Source organism: Prosopis cineraria, unplaced genomic scaffold (assembly GCF_029017545.1).
Source record: "Prosopis cineraria cultivar Desert tree isolate PC_DT_omini unplaced genomic scaffold, ASM2901754v1 PC11, whole genome shotgun sequence".
NCBI classification, from domain to species: domain Eukaryota; kingdom Viridiplantae; phylum Streptophyta; class Magnoliopsida; order Fabales; family Fabaceae; genus Prosopis; species Prosopis cineraria.
In genome coordinates, this window is record NW_026555342.1 from 23,512,329 (window position 1) to 23,531,820 (window position 19,492).

Sequence of the window (19,492 nt, forward strand, 5' to 3'; positions counted from 1 at the left end):
ACCACCACAACTCCATTATTACATGAAAAATTATTGTTTTGCCTGAGTGCATAAAATATCAAATTATCACTTTGCAAAAATCATTATTATGTTGCCTTGAGTCAAGAGACAGCAAAACATACTAAAGAGTTTTCATTATATATTGAAGGAAATTCATTATTAATCCAATTTGTACATTGTAACATCTTGGTTTCATACTTGAGGATTTAGAGTCATTAGAGTTTGATTTGGGGATTATATTGAGGATGATTATAGAGCTAGGTAGGTGGGAAATCATGAAAATAAGTTTTTCCAAAGGTTTTGAGGTTATGTCATTGCCTGTCGAGGGACATAGCTAAGAAGAGCCACATCCATTTGCAAACTTGGACAAGAGTGATTGGAGTCTCGGGTTATGTCCAATCATAGTCGAGATAAATAGCATAGAGTGTCCATCCATTCACACAAAAAAAAAATGACAAGCAGGTTTCCTTGCGCGTGGACAAATGATTGTAGCATCATCACTAACCTATCTTATAAATAGGTCATCCAGTTGCAAAAAACAAGAGAGAAGAGAAGGGGGGGGGGAGTGCTAGGGTTTGATGGTTTGGAGTCTTAGAGCTCAGATTTAAGCTTCCCAACCCAACACTCTAGTAAGTGATTTCTAGCTTTAATTTACTTTCCTTTTCTATGTTTTGGTTGATTTGAGGTTGTTATAGTTGTTGTAAGGGTTAGGGCTCCAATTTTCTTGAGATTTCCACCAATTAATCTTGGTTCAAATGTTATGGTTAAGATAACTAGAGACCTCTAGAGTGTTTATTAGAAGGGCAATTTTGACCAAAGGGCAATTTTGCTCCTGAAAAATATTGTTTAGGGGGATATTGCCCCACCCTTTAGCACAATGTGCCCATGCTCCTCAAAAAACGTTTAGTGGAAAAATGGTGTTTGACCTGCTAGATTATGGTGCTACTATTTACATAAGTGTTGCTACATAGTGTTGCCTGAGATACTGAAATCCAATAGATGCTAAAATATGCATTTATATGGGAGATGACATGTTGGTAGAAGTAGAAGCAATCATTCATTTTAGGTCATTATTAAGATCTAGTCAATATGTAGATTTAATAGATACTTTTTGTTGTATTGTCTTTTAGATGGAATTTGGTTTTTGTTTCTATATTGGACAAATTTGGTTATGTTTGTTCATTTGGAAATAGTAAGGTAATAATATTTATTAATTCAAATATTATTGGATTTGGTTCTCTATCATATTATGACTATTTATGTTTACTTGACTAGGAAACTTTTAGATCATTATAGCATCAGCGATTAGGTCACATTTCTAAACCAATAATTGAATAGCTTGTGTCTAATGGATTTAAAGTGATGTAGACTTTAATGTTTGTATTGATTGTATCAAAGGAAAACAAACTAAAGCTAAGGGTACAGGTGCCCATAGAAGTTTAAGTGTTTTAGAATTGATACATATAGATGTTTATAGACCATTTCCCAAGTTTTCATGGAATCATCAACAATACTTTGTATCACTAATAGATGACTATTCTAGGTATGGGTATCTATATTTAATTCATGAAAAGTCACAAGTCTTGGACATGTTCAAAATCTTTAAGACTATAAAGTTGAGAATCAACTCAATATAAAAGAATTAAGAATGCTATATCCTAATTCTCAAAGGTGGATTGAAGCAATAAATGGAGAGTACAAGTCCATACAAGATAATAAGATTCAGGAACTTATCCCATTATGAGAAGGAGCAAAAGCACATTGGTTGCAAATGATATTTAAAAAGAAATGAGATGCATATGATGATGTGGAGAGGTACAAACTTGTCTTATGGTAAAGGGTTATCATGGCTTTAGTTGCACATGTTTACCTTGAGATTTATTAGATGGATGTCAAAACAATGTTTCTTAATGATGACTTTGATGAAACAAACTATATGGTACAACCAGAATATTGTGTCACGATACCTAAAGAAAATGGTTTGCAAATTGAGAAAATCTATCTATGGGCTCAAGAAAGCTTTCCAACAGTGGTACTACAAATTTTATCAAGTTATTATCTCATTTGGTTTTGAGGCAAACTTTGTTGACAATTGTGTGCATTTAAAGTTCAATGGGAGTAATGTCATATTCCTAGTTTTGCATGTAGCTCATGACATACTGCTTGCCACTAGTAATAAAGAATTATTAAATGAAGTCAAGAAATTTGTCTTAAGAAATTTTAAAATGAAAGATCTTGGTGAATCATACTTTGTATTAGGAATCAAAATACATTGATATTGTACTTGGGGTTTTGGTTTATCACAAAGCAATTACATTGATAAAGTCCTTATGTAGGTTTGGCATGTAGAATTGTAGACTAGATGACACTGTTGTTTCTATAGTAAACAAATTTAGCCTCGATCAATGCCCAAAAATTCATATTAAAGTTCAAACAATGCAAAATATTTCTTATGCATTAGCTATATATAAGGAGTCTAATGTATGCTCAAGCTTGTATGTGACCAGATATTGTGTACACTGTTAGTATGCTAAGCAGAAGTAATTCAACAGACATTGATCAAAAGGCAACCAAACGAGTTATATGCTATTTGAAAAGAACAAGGGATTGCATGCTCACATACCCTAGATTAGATTAGCTGAAGATCATAGCATATTCTAATTCTAACTATGATGGGTGTCAAAACAGTAACAAATTCACATCAGGTTACATTTTTTTGTTGGTGGTGAAGTGTTTTCTTGAAGAAGTGCCAAACAGACAATCATGCAATATGGCTATCGAATTGTATCATTGACATTGAGTTTTTAGTTGTGAAAGAAAGAGTACAGAATAAAGAGATATCCATTGAACACCTACATTGGGACAAAGTCTATGATGGCGGATCAATTTATAAAAGGATTAGAACTCATATGGGTGTTATTTTGCTTGAGGACATCCTAGAATTTCAAACATCAAATTGGAGTATTTATGGAAAAAATATCAACTTGTGATACATTTAAAAAGGAGAACCATTTTTAATCTCGGTGAGGTAATTATTTGTTTTATATATATATATATATATATATATTAAAACCGCACCAGATGGAGTGTTTATGTAATATCTGTGGTCGTCATTATAACTTATAAGGACCTATTAACTTTACATTGATTTAGTTAAAATTAGCCATAAATAATTTATGCTTTTAGAATTAAAAAATTATCTTAAATGAAATTTATTTATTAGAGGAGGTCGTTGTTTAATTAAATGGAGAATATTAAAAAAAATCGTCCTACACACTTTAGGATTTTGATTATTATATCTCAACAAGGCATTCTATATTTTATTAATATTAATTACTAGGTCAGCATCTCACTAGGGGGCGATCCATATCCTGTTCATTGAAGCTCGTACGCAACAAACCCTGGATCACAAGTTTTTCCCCTTACACATACATATCATTTGTAAATTTGCTAAAAGATTTCTCAAATCATTGAAAATTTGAAAAGAAATATACTCCTTTTATTAAAAGATATATGAGGTATTTTTATTCAATATGTAATCATTGTCGTGTTTTTAAAAGTGTACTTATTGGATAAATTACTTTTTATTTAGTATAAGGTAAAATACATTATTAAATAGGAGTAAATGTAAAAGGATAAAGTTACTTATTTAGTTAACTTGAAAACAAGTAACTGATCTATTGGGGTGATATTCAGTTTAAAACGTCTTATATTTTTTAATAGAGGGAGTAATATAAGATATATAATTAGTTTTTTTTTTAGGTTTTTTGCTTGAGTTTGTTCACAGATTAATAAAAACACATATTCTAATTTGATTAAAAAAATTTTAAATATTTAAGTTAAAAAAACTGGTTTTTTCCTTACGTAAAACTATTGAAATAAATTAAAAATTAGAAAATAAATTTTATTAAGGGAGTATAAAAACATGAAAAAAAAACCAATAGAATACAAATGACACAGACTTTGCACGATTCAATAATTAACTCTCAAGTAGTCATTCTATAATTAATTATTAATTTCCAGGGTTGCATCGAACCAAGTGGTGATTCTTGGTTTGCATTGGTCAGGTTTTTTTTTTTTCTTTGGGACAAATTGCATTGGTCATGTTTAACAAAATTTTATAACCTATCCTAGGAAATATTCGATTCAATTATTAATATATTATATGTATGCTTTGACCGTAATAACTCATGAGTTACTTGCTCAATGAAGACCAAATCTGCTAGGATCTTCCCTTTCTTCATTCTTTTTTTTTTTAATCCAACCAACGTCAAATTATCAGAAATTAATGTATTAATTTCTTTTCAAAACACAGCTAACATATTCTATTCTCTGTTTCTTTTTTTTTCTTTCCTTTTTTTTTAATTTCTGAGGGCTTCAATTCTATTTCTACCTATTAAACAAGTTTTAGACGATCCGTTTGATAATTTTGAAGGAAAAAAAATTATATCTTTACAACATATAGATCAAGATAGCAATATTTATTACATTCTCAGCATGATTTATTTAATAATAATTTTGTGGTGATAAATCATTCAAAAAAAATACCATTATTATGGCATGCAGATTACAGATCAAGATATAGATTGTCTATTATATTCTGGTTATTAATATTTACTAATCGATAATAATTTTTGTAATAAATTACGGGATATCCATTACTGTTTTCCTTTTAATTAAACTAAATCCAAGTCAAGAGCTAATTAATGGAAAAGCTATCCCAGGTTAACAGAAATAATATTTCTTTTTATTTTATAACCTATTTTCTTGGTGATCGTATATTTTCTTAATATTTATTTAAAGACACAATCAAAAATTAATGTTCGTTCGCTTTCAATTATTATTCTCATTTTACATATACCAAATGAGCCAATGCCTCCATGGAATTCGAAATGAAGATTTTTATACTGTTGAGATTTGGAACTAATTGACAACCAAAACGTGTGAGGACGTGCGAAGTGTAGAGTCATAACTCACAATGACATTTATAAACTTATACTGTTTGAATGATTTGATACGAATATTTGTTGGCTTTACGACTCTTGTTGCATAAAATCACAAAGTTATTGATCTTTGGAACACATGAATATAATTTAAAACCCTACTAGTGTAAATTTATATAATTATATATAGATATATATATGACACAAACTTAAAACCTTATTGAACCTTAATTATGTTTGGAATTTGGATAGAAGTAAGAGGGAAGAGAAACTAAAGAAGAAAATAGGATACATTTCCTTTCCTTAATTGGATGGCAAGAAAAAAAATAAAAATTAAAAAAAATTATAGTAGAAAAGGAGAAAGGGATATCGGCCATTGGTTTTTTTTTTTTTTTTTTTGGTTTCTTGAAGTGGTAGAGGGATTTTAGAGACAAACATTTCCAAAATACCTCCAAATGAGATATACAAGAGGCATGAATTACCAATAGAACTTTGGGTCAATGTGACAGTCTTTCATAATGTGGCAAACTAAGGTTTGAACTCATACTTTAGAAGAGATCTTTTCCACATTTATGTAGTGTTTGAAAGGTTTTTTTTTTTTTATTCAATGAAATGAAATGAGATGACTATAAATTTTATACATATTATTATTTGGAAGAATTTTAAAAAATTAAAGGAAAGTAGCATGATTTGGGATAACTTTTTAAGCCACCCTAAATCATTTTTTCTCTAACCTCTCAATTTGGAGAGTCAAAGATGGAATGGTTTGATATGAATAATATTACAAAATTACCCCAACATTTTCACGTCCTGTTACTCTTTCACTTTCTCTTACTCTAGAACTATAAAAACATGATTATAAATAAAATTGTTTATTCCTCCAATAAAACTCCCAAACAATAAAATATTCCATTCATTTCATTAATGACTATTTTATTATATTATATTTCATATTATTGTCTCAAACATATCCTTTAATTTAGAGACCATCTGGTTGCTAGAAAGAATGAGAAATCGATTAAAGGAATAAAGACAAGAATAAAAATAATCAAAATGTGAAGGAGAGATAGGTCAACCATGTTTGTGAAAGAGGAAGGGTAATTTAATTTATTTCATGAAGTTATTGAAAGTGATGATTTGTAAAGGTTTTTGAAGGATATGATAATTTTCAAATTTATAATATATTATAACGGATTTTATCATACTTATCAGGAGGAAAGAGGGCAATTTAGTTTTTTTTTTTTTTACAAGCATTTTTGTTTAATCTGTTACATTCTTATCATTTTCAACAACCAAATAGGCATCATGCCTAGAATATGATTGTCTCCACTAGCCTTTTTTTTTTTTCATGTTTTTCAATGTTTATCCACTTTTTTTTCTATTTTCTCTCCTATTATTTTTCTTTTTAATTTCCATTTTTTTCCTTATCCAAACAAACCATGAGGCAAAAGAATTACCGGATCACTTGAATTGAAGCCACTGCTAGTTGTAACTTGAATATATATATATATATATATATTATGATTAAAAAAAAATCAATTAATGGTATAGAAAATTAACGATGATCTCGACATGGGATTTTTATGCTTGTTAAATAGAGACATAAGATATTAATTAAAACTTGAGGCATTTTTTAATATAGAATCATTGAGATGAAGCCCAATTACAATATAATTATATCAAAAATAATAATTCTCTTAAGAAATTAAGATGTTGGTCATAGAATCATATATCATACACGTAGACCTTCCTGATTTGCTGAACAATGTCTCTCTCCCCACTGTATCGTTTTGAAATATGTAGATATTAGGTAGGACGGTTCACACAGAGAATATCAAGATACAATATGTCATATAACATTGATAAGGGTGTCATTTTTTTTTTGGCACAAAAAAAGGATCCCATAAGTTCCATGCCAGGTGGATGTAGTTGCAAGAAATTTTATCTATTTTTTTAGGGAATAGTGCATAGCTCATCTTGAGCTACAAATATATCGTTATATTAGTTGGAGTTTAAAATTTCAATTTCTTAATTCAAAATCTGGCAAAAACATTCTTGATTTTATTATGTGAGAGAGAGAACCAAACTCACAATGTATATTTCATATAGAAGAAGACTTAAATACTTAACCTTATATATTCAATAACAAGAGTTTAGTATAGAATAAATAATATATAAAAAAAATTCATGTTTCTTGATTTAATTTGAAACAAGCATCTTAAATACATAAGACTAAATATATAAGTTTTTCTCTTTCACACATACTATTGGTGCATCTGCGTGCCTGTACTTGCGTACATGGAATATCACGTACATGGAATATCACGCATATATTGCGCAGCAAACAAAATGTATTAACTTAATTAACATAAATCCACAATTTTTTGAAGCCAATTAAAATTCCTCAGTTATTTAATTTAGAAATAATCTCCATTGTTCAATTTTTTAATTTAAAATTTTTCTTAAAAATAAATTTTAAATGGAAACTTTTTTCTTATAAACACATCACATGATTATTTATGGAAAAATTTAAATTATATTAATTATTAATTGAACAATTTAAGATATATTTCAATTAAAAATAAATTAGGTGTTGAACACTAATGAATCTAGCAAAAGGAGCTAATTTCTTAAGAAATGATGAATTAAAGTTCAAATTTTTATTAAAAGAGGTGATCCCATTTAGTGTTTGAGTACCAAATTAATGTACAAAATTGTTGAAATTCCAACCCCATGAAAATGGAAGAAATAGGCAAATATATAAGTAGCCTGTTAGGACAAAGTGGCGGCGGGGAGGGACCATAACGGTATTTTCAATTTTCATTGGCAAGACCACTAAAATTAAATTAAACCCAAAAATAAATTCAAAGACTGGTTGGTGAAGAACTCCAAAAAGTCCTCAAAACGACAAAAAAGTGGGGCATTCGAAATTTGTCATCTCAAAAGCGACCCTCAATCATATACGAAATCGCTTTTACATCAATTTCTAATTAATCGCATTAAATTTAAATATATTTAGATCGGCATCCTTTGCTTCTCTAAGCCCATTCACATCACCCCCACAGAATTCTCACTGTTCAAAGTTGGAATTCAAATCAAGTGTGCGTGTATATATTTATAGAAAGGTCTCAGAGCAACGAGAGGTTGAAGCTGCAGCTTCTAAAAAGTACAGATTGAGGACGCACGTACTAACGTTACGAGATTCGATTCTTTTTAATGAGTAAGCTCTTTGTTTTGTATCTTTCACAGCATTGCACTTTAATTTCTTCTGAGAATTGAAGGTCTTTGATTTGGAAGGGGGGGTGTGTGGTGATTGGTGGATGTATATGTGTGGTTGATTTAAGTCTCCATGTGTTTGTGTTTTTGTTTGTTTGAAGGATGTTTGAGAGCCATAGAGAGCAAGCTAACCAGTAGTAGTGCGGTGACTCTCTTGATTTTTCTTGCAGGAAATTATCTTGACCTCATTTAATTGCCCAAAATTAAAGGAGTTAATCAAAAATGGAGATTTCACCCATCAGTGATCAACTGGTAAGATTTTTAGCAGAAAGTTGATAGTGGGTACTTAAAGATGTGTTTTGTCCGAGTGTGTGTATGGCAATGGATGGTTTGAAATTTGGTGTTTTGTTGGAAAACAAGGTAAAGTCTATGAGATAAACTATGGGATGATTTAACTGATCAAATCAAATATTTGTTGACAGTACTTTTTCTTGAAGTTTGTGAGAATAGGGGTTCGATCACAGACGACTTGAAGATGTTGTGCTGATCATATCAATATAAAATATTATAAAATCTATGGCGAATTGCACGTACTATTCACAACACATAAACAGTATAACTTATTCCTTATGTACAGATCCCCCACATGTTCATATTTGAATTTGATACGCCGTGGAAGTTCTGACTCCGGTTTAGACTCGAACAATGAATGTGATTTCATTTAATTTTCCTGTTTGCAGGGAATAACAGTGGAGGACGATCCTGGTTATCTCCATGAGTGGCACAGCTTGAACGCCTATGAGGATCCAACCTTACTGCCCATAGCTGCTGCTTTTGGAGACACCATATCCCAGCAACAGTACTCATTCTGTAATAATATCATTCCTAGCACTCCACCAACTTCTGCCATTCATGAAAGGCCTACAAAGCAGATCAAAACCAGCAACACATCATCATCATCATGTTGGAGTCCCAATAATACTCATCATCATCATCATCATCATCATGAGAGTCCTGACCAGACGTCATCAGACCTAATATTTGCTTCTTGTCCTAATAACCTTCTTTCCTTTGTGAACCAGAACTGCATAAATCAAATGGGACTGATGATGATGGGGAAGACCAATGATAAGGATGAGACATCAGTCTTGTCTCCAATTGTCAGTGGCACCAATAATAATAATAATAATGTTGCTGATCATGTTTTAATGTCTCAAGAGTCTCTGGGGAATCTGAACTATGGTTTCACGACGACAAGCCAAGATCAGGCCAGGAAGATTGGGACCGTCAGTCCCAATAATAAAGCTTCTCAACCAGTACAGGACCACATCATTGCTGAAAGGAAACGAAAGAGAGAAGCTTAGCCAGAGGTTCATTGCTCTATCTGCTCTTGTTCCTGGTCTTAAGAAGGTATATATAGAAACATGCTTAATTAAGCTGGTGATTTTTCAGTTTTATAACCTTATTTAAATGTTCTACTCCATAAAATTTTAACAGATCTATAAAAAAAATGAATAACTCGTGTGTGTGTGTGTGTGTGTATTCTTGGCTTTATATAAAGTGTTTTTTTAGTTCAATACTCAGATGTATCGAACATGACAAGGATTGATGAAACCACTCTAAACCTTATGGAATCTAAACTACTGGAGAGTGTTATTTACTCATAATAATTTGTTATATTAACTTCGTTTAGGTGGGCACTGTACGCCTACGATGCTGTTTGTTGATCCTACCACATGCAAAAGAAGTAATTAGCTCTAAAATCGATAACTTTGATGTAACAAAATTACATTGAATCTTGGACGGCAAGCTCTTCTGTAAGTGTGTTTTATCTATAAAATATAAATAAGGAACTAATAACCTCAAAATGGGTCTTAATTTAAAAAAAAAAATTAAAATCTTTTCTAATTATTTTTGTTTTGCATTGGACAGAAAAGGTAAACGTAATATTGTTTGCAATATCATTGTATTTTAGGGTATTTTATCTTTTTATGCTTTTAAAATGAAAATAAGATTATGATTTATTTCTATTAATTATTATTCCTATATCAAATTGGCCTCAAAGTATTAAGTAAATTCGAACCTTCTCAGTAACTTTTTTGCTTCTCATGAGTACAAGAGATTTAAGCTCGGTCAAACCAGCTGGTTTTTGAATATGAAATCATCGTATATGATGATCTGATGATGAATGTTGGAATATTTACAACATATATAACAGATGGACAAAGCTTCTGTGCTTGGAGATGCTATAAAGTACATGAAGCAGCTGCAAGAGAAAGTGAGGGTTCTTGAGGAGGAACAGACAAAGGCAAAAACTGTAGAATCTGTTGTAATTGTGAGGAAATCTCAAATGCTTCCTTCTGACAATGCAGCAGCAGAAGCTTCAGATTCTTGTTCAGATTCTGCTGGTGGAGGAGGAGGATCATCGTCCTTTGACGAGAGTACAGTGCTGCTTCCAGAGATTGAAGCAAGATTCTGTGAAAGAAGCGTCCTCATAAGAATTCACTGTGAGAAAATCAAAGGACTTCTGGAAAAAGCAATAAGTGTGATTGAGAATCTTCATTTAACAGTCACCAATAGTAGTTGCCATGACTTTTGGGAGTGCTGCTCTGGATATCACAATTATGCTCAGGTAATTAATTAATTTTCCAGAATACTTATTAAATGATTGCATAAAGAATAGGATAAAAGAGTAAATTGGTCTTTAAACTATTGAATTCAAAAACACTTGGGCCCTAAACTCATTTTAATACAATGCGTTTCTTCAACTTTAAAAAATGTTGTATCAGTTAGTTTCTATCATTAACAAAAGTTAACTTTAATCATTAATTAATCAGAAAATGATTGATCAAAAAATTACAAAAAAAAAATTACTCATAAAATTTTCTTAGTCATTTTCTATAAATTTTTTTTTTGGGTTCTTTATTGTATTTTTTGTCATTTTCTATAATGGTTGAGATTCTTTTTAGTCATTTTTTAGTCAATTAATAGTTTAAAATTATTTTTTTAAAAAAATGATAGGAGTCAAATTACACCATTTTCAAAAGTTAAATGAAAATATTGCATTAAAAAATAAGTTTAGGATCACACACACTACTAAACAATAGTTTAAAGATAACTTTCTCTTTTATCCTAATAATAATGCACACTAGGGGGAGATGCATGAGAGAACATGAATATAAACAAAAGAAGTAATAAGCTTCCCACACAAAAATTATTGCATGTTTGGTACATGAAAAAGTGTTTTTTTAAGAAAAGAAAATGAAGAAAGTAATTAGAAAGAAATACTTCCTCTGTTAAAAATATAAGGCATTTTTAATTCCCAATAAAGTAATTACCTACTTTACAACTAACCCTATCTTTTCATATTTACCCCTATTAAATACACTACAATAAATATAAAGTCATTATTAATAGGGATATTTTAAAAAAAAAAAGGGCAATGGCAATGATTACATTTTGAAAGACTAAAAATGTCATTGTTTTATTTTTTAACTAACTCTCTTAAAACAGTAACCTTATATTTTTTAATGGAGGGAGTAGAATAGATGCCTTTCCCTTTGCTTTTTTCCATCTACCAAACGTTAATCTCTTTCTCGTTCTCTCTTTTGGATGCTTGATTACAACATGGTTGTAAAAAATCTAATTCAATAATATTAAGCTACAGGTAAATGAAAGCAATTAGACGCGTTTCTGTACACTGCATAGCGTTTGAAAAATGAGCCGAAATAAAGGTAGTAGACCCTAAGCATTATCAGAATTTAGTGCCCCACATGCATAGTAAGTTACATTACTCATAATTTACAGTTTGCTGTAGATTTGAAGAAGTTATTTTTCTGAATACCAAATAATGTTAAATAGGTGTTTTGTGACTGCTTGGAGATAGAAAATATTTACATATAGGTTTTAATTGACAGTGCAACTGGCTTTCATTTTTATTTAACCTAATGAATATGAGACAAATTAAAATACAACTCATTTTCATACTTCGGCTAACTATTACATTCTAGAACTCTATGGTTCAAAAACTTTATATTCCGTCCGTGAGCTTATTGCCCACATGCATTATCAAACTTTTAATATTTAAATCCTTCTTAAGAATATATATATTTGTATGTATTATACTCATACACACAAACTTTTATCAAATGACAAGTTGTAGACAGTGTCTTGATTCCTTGAGCTTGGTTCAATGAGGGACCGGAGATTTAGCTACAAGTAGTGATTATATGTATCTTGTAATATTGTATTCTGTCAATAATTAAAAACAGTTTTTTTTAACTATATTGTGCAGAGGATTCAGAATTTTGCATGACACTGGAGGATCTGGTGGGAAACCTACGCTCAGCCTTTAAATAATCTTTCATGTGATGAGAAGAAAATAAATTCCAAAATACAGTATCAGCAGCCGAAGGCTTCAGAACTTGAAAAGAAGTATACTTTACAGTAAAATCTACACACACACACACAAAAGCACAAGTTGTCAAGTGTATATGTTGTTACAAGTGCACTGTTCTGCATGTGGTTATACGACGCCTGTAATGGCGGCCATCTTCTTAGACCATCTACACCAAGCAATGTTTATACATGGATCAAGTTCGTTTGAATTAGGGTTTTCCAGCAAAACACAGTGTGTACTCTTCATAACTTGGTCACCCACAAGTGCTGGTTTTTAATTAGGATTTGTTTGGCAGATATGTGGTTAGGAAAAAAAAAGAAAATCAAACCACCTGCTTTATGCACGTCCTTTTCTGAATAGCTTGATCTGTAGAAAAGAGAAGAAAAATGAGTTTTTAGGGTGTCTTGACAAACAGCACCTTCGTTTGGTAGCTTCTCTGTGTTCAAAAAGCTTGACATGATGATGTAAATGTTTGTTTCAGTGTCAGTGATGGAATGTATAATAAATAAATTTATTGTTTATTGTTGATTATATATCAGACATTGAGTGTTGTTATTTTTTTTTTTTTCATGTTTCTTTTTGCCATCTCTAGCTATATTGGAGGGAAGTCTGAGAGATCTCATCTCAAAACTAAAAGACTAAACGGTGGGTAGGAGCTATAGTTTTTTGAACTTACAAACCCCACTTTACTTGAGGCTTTTCAATGTAGGATTTATAAAAACATCACCATGTTCCAAACAGCTCCACCACAATGATCACTCAGCTGCCGGTCAAATCAAAAATCCTCCCTAGGTACTCTTTTCATACATCTGCCTTTTAATGAAAATATCAATATTATGGGTGTACAAGTTTAATGGAAGGGCGATCCCAAAAAAATACTAGCCTAATAGGGGAAAACAAACCTCTTGACCATATAAACTACATTCCATTTTTGTGAGGTTCTCAATGTGTGACTCATAACAATGACACTTTAGGACTAACAAATTAATATTTAATTACAATTTAATCAGTATCATCAAAACATTTTAAAATTTACAATATTACACTGAAGCTCCTTATTAATATTGAGATGCATAAAATGAAATTAAGTATTTAAGTCAACCTTCCTCTAACCACTAACATGTTTCGAGTTAAGGTGAAACATCAATATCAAATCATTATATAATAATAATAAATTGCAGATGAGTGTAAAATCTTCGCGACTTTATTTAATAGTTAATATTTTTTTAAAAAAGTTTTCTAGAATTGACACTAAGATAACTGATTTTCCACTTTCTAATATGAAAAATGGAAAATAAAAACTTATTCCGTAATACACGTAGTTGCAGGAGTTTCACATTGACTTTTTGAAATTTGGCAAGAATTATAAAAATTTTGCAACTGGTATTTCCACGTGTCATCCCCTTCCCAACCCCCAAAAAACAAAAAAGTCTGGTACTGTAAAAAAAGAATGTAATAAAAACATGTGAAATACTGATTAAGTATTTATTGATTAAATAAAAAATCAATAAAAATAATAATTTTTTAACAGTAATATAAAGAATAGTATACATAATGTTTAATTTTTCCAAGACGGCAGGTTTCGACTGAGCTAGTTTAAAACCAAAAAAAAAAAATCAAGTCATGAGGTGGGTTTTCAAACTTTACATTGTCTGCATAAAAAATTAAAATTAGGATAAATTGCAACTGAAATCACATTTTAATTACTAATAAAATGGTTTATAGTATTTCACCAAAAAAAAAGGGGTATAGTAAATGTATGATTTCAAATATAAATTTTATTGAGACAGATTGTCAATTTGATTAGATATGTATCACGTTAAAAATAATAGAATCCAAGTCTTCGAGCATAACATTACCTTCTATATATGTTATTTAGTTTGCACCAACCAACCCTAATAATCCAAAATTTGCTGGAAAGCAATACAATACGATTAAGAATGTAAATATTTATCTGGCCAGGATGTAAGAATGTAAAATATTATGTAGTCTTCTTAATTTATTAAAAGCTAGGTGTAAGCATATATGGAAATTATATATATAATTACGTATCTCCTGCTGCAATTTTTTAAAGATGTGTTTTTTAATTTATATACACAAGTTGTTTGTATATGAATATATATGATGAATAATATCTCATTGTATATTTATTTAAGGGTATACTTGAAAGGAGATGGAATGATATAATAAATTAACAATCACAAGTGTAATAGTAATGCTTAATTAAGGCAGAACAACTCATTTATGTTAGACACGTTCACTATCGATCACTGCATGCATGTACGTAAAAGATTTTTTTGGCTAATTTAATTAAGCACTTAAATTAATTTGCACAGCAAATCAAAAGTTAATTAGGTGAAGTTGGTATTGATTAAGGACAAGTGTTGACTAAGAGACAACCAGAGAAAAGTTAGAGAGATGAGGGATCAACAGTATTTTTTTGCTTGAGAATCTGGTTTATATAATATCTCAATAATACATTAATAATCATCATTTCTTATAGGCCAGGTAATTAATTAATAATTTACAGAGGGAATGACATTTAAGGACTAAAAGATTTAGCAATCTAAGATAAGAACCAAAGGTTGTCAAGTGAATTTGTTAAAAATTTTGCTACATTCATTCCAAGATTTTCAACTCTGAAAACAAGCGAATTTGTAAGTGAAATTCTCTAATTTGTACAGGAAAAACTTATTAAATCTATCATTACTTAAAAATCATTTTTTCTTACAAATTTCTGTTTTGATAGTTATAATCATGGAATGAGAATAGAAAATTTTTAGACCAATTTACTAAAGTAGTATTTGGATTTGAATTTTATATTTAAAATATCACAAATAGAATTCATATTTGTATTTATTTTATTTTTTTGTTTGGACAGTATGAAAAATTTTAGACATAAGAAAGAAACGAACTGTGACTTGAAGCACTAATGAAATATATTGGGAATGACAATGATTAGAGGTGACAGAAGGTTAAAGTAGCTAAAATTTAATAAAACATAGATTTGGATTCACATATTTTTATATATCGAAATGAGAGATTTGGCTCAAATTCATCAAATCCAAATTCAAATTCTCATGCATCCAAAACAGTAAAAGGAACGATAAGGTATCTTTCATAGTAGCCATGTATATATCGATTAGGTCACTATATCAGTAATTTGCCTTCTGGTTGTCGATTGATAAGGTATCTCTCATAGTAGCCATGTACCCAGATACCATTCTCTCTAGTTGGCGTTGACGGTTAACCTAACACATGATATAATAAATGCTTGTAGATTCTCTTTAATATTGAAAACAATTAGTATAATACGTACATACATACATATGTACAAATGGTTGTGACAAAAAAAGTAGAGATAAAATTAAGACTCTTACAAAGGGTAGATTTTATCCCCTTTATATATCAGTTTCTCGCTCCAATTCCTAACTAAGAATTCTTCTCACAATGGGGCAAATAAGGTTCGAATCTTTTGATGGAAGAGTTGTTTGCATAAGTGCCCTACCATACCTCAAACACAATTGTTTTCAATAAAATAATACTTGTAATAAATTTAAAAAAAAAAGATTAGAGATTTGACACAGCTAATGGAATTGGTCAACTTAAATATTATGATTAATTATTGGGTTAAAATGCATTTTTGTCCCTGAATTTTTTAAGAAGCACCTAGTGTCTTAAATTATTGATCATAGCAATTTCACACATAAAGTAAATAAAATGTAGCATATTTTTTTCTTTTGTTAAATATCCCAACGTTGACCATTAAAAATACTGATTAGAATAGTTTGATTGAATATGCCACTTGTTGTGCTAGGGGGATTTGATTTAAGATATATTTTTTCCCTTAAACTATATTCAAGAAACATTCAATGTCCTAAACTATTTACATCATAACAATTGCGCTATTAAAATAATTAAAACGTAGCATATTTCTAAACATCTGTAAATAATTTAGGCAAATTCTTTTTTTTGTCCTTCTTCTTTTAGTTTAATTAAAATAGAAACAAGTTTAGCTCATCCGAACTATCGACTTTAAATTGGGAGGGAGGATAATATTTTAATTGCAAGAAAAACTGTGAACTAGTAGTGGGGGAATGGGTAGGTAGGGCTAATTGACAACATACTGCATACATAGGAAAAAATGTGATGGAACTTTTTCACGAAGAGCGCCTAGTATTCAAAACTTTTTTAAAGCAATATTACCCTAGAACTTATAAAAGAGTGCAATTTTGCCCTGCCATCAGTGTTGACCATTACTTTGACTTTAATTGCCAAATGGTATTTTAATAAAAAATAAATCCACCTGGTTTTTTTCTAGCTCAAAATCATATCCAATTGTATTTTTTTGATTCCATGCATGTTTGAAAAATATTTCAATGGGATTAAATGCAGAAAATCGGTTGTTAACAGTAGTGTTGTTAGCCCTTAGCGTGCTATGATCAAATCTTAGCTAATTTCATATTCATAAACATCATATTCACACTTGTTATTCATGAGCTTAGTACTCATGCTTGTTATTCATAGATTTTGTGCCTACTTTTATTTCATGGCTTATAGTCATGCTTAATCATTTTATGGCTTTGAAGCACACTTGTTGGTTACTTACCTTTATGAATTGTGTGTCCATGTATGTTGATTTTTTACCCTCGTGAACTTTGTATTTAAACTTGTCAATTGTTATACTTAAATCTCATTAAAAAAGAATGAGTTCTGAAACTTACCGTTTATTCAAAATGATATTTGGTAGATAAGTTCTATTTTTTTCACGTATAGATTTCAAAAAGAGTTACATAATTCCTAATTGTTTAAAACATATATTGTAATATGAATGTGGAATTCTAATACTATGTCATCATTATTTGGATTCATACATATATGATTTATATATTTACATAGAATCATGTGGCCAATAAAGTATGAGTTTCTAATTTATTTTCAAATGAATATTTTTGTTAAATTCTTGATTTATGTCATTAGTACATATTCTCTTTATTTCCTTTAATTTTAAATTGGGACATAATTTACTAAATAATATTTTGTCCTTAGATAATAGTTGGACTTATATCTCCTATTGATCATTAAGGAGATTTATCACTGAACTAAAGTAGAAGAATTTCTTTGGACAAATTTCAACTTGATCTAAACATGAGCTTATGTATTATTTTTATAGTCTACATCATGTATGTGCTTCACATTAGCTATAAATAGGATCCTCATATATGATTTATATTGTCTGTTTGTTGTAGAAATTTCAAAAGGTCTTATTTATGGGGGAGGTTTAGCCAAAATTTCTACAAAAAATTTGAGATTGTTATGTTTATATGAAACTGTTGTGATGATTTCTAATCATATTTTAAGTGCGTTAAGATATTAAATTATAGGTTTTTTTAATTAAGGCTTAAGAGATATATATTTGTACATTTATCTCTTGCTAGTCATGTCTAATTTTTGAAGCATAATATTAATCCTTGGTTACCATGGTAATATTTGGAGTAATGATTATTTGTGTGTAGTAATTTAAACAATTTTATACAATGGTTTATTAACTCTCATTGAACTCCTATTAACCTAAATATTAACAATTATAACACCTATCAATCAAAAATCAAACTTAAAGTACCTAACGTTCATCCAAAATCTTAAACCTAAGCTCTCAACCTTGTAAAATTTTCACAATTTGGTATGGAAAGCTTAAACAACTCCTATATTAGTCTCATTTGAACCAATGGATTCATACCCAAAGCCATAGGTCTAAAAATCAACATCTCTCAACCTAATTCCTAATTTGAAACCATGTCAAAATAAGAATAAGGAGTAGGGAAAACATACTTAAATGAAAACAAGCTTAAATCACTCCCAAGGTTCCAAACAATTAAGCCCTAACAGCCCTCCATGCTCTCTCTCTCTCCCCCCCCCCCCTCATTTCTTGTTTGGTTTAAAATTTTTGATCATTCGCCACAACACATTATGTATCCATCGTAGTAGATGGCACAGAATGGCTTAACCTAAATTAGCTCCTTACTTTGGGCCCAGGTGGCCTATTAAGTCTTTATACCTAATCTAAAAGCTATTATCATATTCAATAGAACCATTAGTTATTTCTAATTATTCTCAAATTAATTATTACAAAATTTTTCTAATTAACCTTAATTAATTCATTTAATTTGGGAAATAAAATCAGGATGTTACATTATTGGTTTTATAACAAGTGCATTCCAACTTATAATTTAAGATAATATGTTTATTTTCAATTTATAAGACAATATATTTTACCTTAGATTTACGAGATTTATTATTATTTTACATCTTCTTGATGAGATTATTGAAGGATGGTACTAGAAGTAGAAACAATAAATCTGTAATGCTGAAAAAGTATTAAAAAAACGTTTATTTAATTACTTAGAATTTCAAAATATGAATTTTGTCATAAAAATTAGTTATTTAATTCTATTTTTTTTTATCTCTTTCTCCCACTTTGTATCTTTTTCCTGAGATTTTTTTTATCACATTCACATCTCCATCCTAAACAAGACTGGATCACCTCTAGAACAAAATAAGACATGAGATGAAAATTCCATCTCATTTCTTTCGTGAGACAGGATACGGCTATCCCAATCAAGTCCCATACACAGCTATATTTTAATGTATAATGTGCTACATATATATGCTTCTTTTAGCAAGAATTCTACTATTAATTCCTCATTCTGTAAGGTATAAACTCAACCCCATTTGCAATTTGTGCCTTTCTTTCTTTGCTTCATGAGAAGTTCATGTGTGATTGAGCTCTGCCCGGGCCACTTCACATGCTAAGCCCAAAGATGGGCCCGGATTGGCCCACGTTGACATCCAATATTGTATAAAAAAGATCCAATTCCTAAATGTATTTTTTGTGTGGCATTGAACTATTTGCTAAGCCGAAACCCAAACCAAA

General features: G+C 30.0%; 1 pseudogene; it reads left to right on the forward strand.

The window, feature by feature from the left end:
* Positions 1-8,003: 8,003 nt before the first annotated feature.
* On the forward strand, positions 8,004-10,810 carry LOC129287128 (transcription factor bHLH25-like; annotated as a pseudogene).
* The last annotated feature ends 8,682 nt before the right edge of the window (positions 10,811-19,492 follow it).